Below are 1025 nucleotides of genomic sequence, written 5' to 3'. Positions count from 1 at the left end.
AAGGAATGATTTCTCTGACAATGAAAATGTGCATGTGTGTTTATGTAAACAGAAAGAAACTGAGCACAATGTGATAGCAATTTAAAAGGTGTCTCTTGCCCCCTTCATGCAGCACTGATTGTTAGTGTTTGTGCCAGTCTTGTACTTAAAACATCAGATAGCCAAGAATAAGGTGAAAGATAAATATGCAAATACTTATCTCTGAAATAATGAGACCTGAAAGACCAATAAGTGTTCCAACGTTGGAACTGTTGCCAGCACAACAACATCAGCTCCAATTCTTTTTAAGTCTTGTCATGTTTGTCTGGGATATCATAGAATCACAGATCCGTAGAATCATTAAGGTTAGGAAAGACCTCTAAAATCACCAAGTACAACCATCAACCTAAACCCACCTCCATGTTCACCCCTAAACTATGTCCTCAAGTGCCATATCCACAAGGTTTTTGAACACTTCCAAGGATGGTGACACCACCACTTCCCCAGGCAGCCAGTCCCAATGCTTGACAGCGAAGAAAATTTTCCTAACATCTCATCCAAAACAGTTGCAGTTTGGGAGAGTCCCTATCTTACCTCTGCATGTATACAGAAAAAGTTAGACCAAACTTTATTTATAAGACTTGCACCAGTACGTCTTTCTAATTCCACAGGTTTCACACTGCAGCTGTGTTTAATTACCACTAGACTACCACACCCTCTAGGTGGATGTAAGATTTTTAGGACCATTAAAATGCAGTTTGGCACCTAAACTAAGGACTGTATTTCTAAGTATGATGGCAATTTCCTAGACTCTACAATGGAGCCTGTTCTGGGTGTAATTTGAGTCCTTCAACATGTCTACAGTGAAGGTAAGAACACGAGTTCTCTCATGAAACATTACATTATTCACAGACAAACTTGTGGGGTCTAGACAACACAGGAATTTCCTGGAACCTGTTACGGAGCCAACTGTGGCATCATCAACAATCCTCAGGGACACAATCCCATGATCCTCTAAAGGATGAGTTAAAACCCATCATTTGCAT

Source organism: Acanthisitta chloris, unplaced genomic scaffold, assembly GCF_000695815.1.
Source record: "Acanthisitta chloris isolate BGI_N310 unplaced genomic scaffold, ASM69581v1 scaffold5597, whole genome shotgun sequence".
NCBI classification, from domain to species: Eukaryota; Metazoa; Chordata; class Aves; order Passeriformes; family Acanthisittidae; genus Acanthisitta; species Acanthisitta chloris.
Note: the sequence above shows the minus strand (reverse complement) of the source record.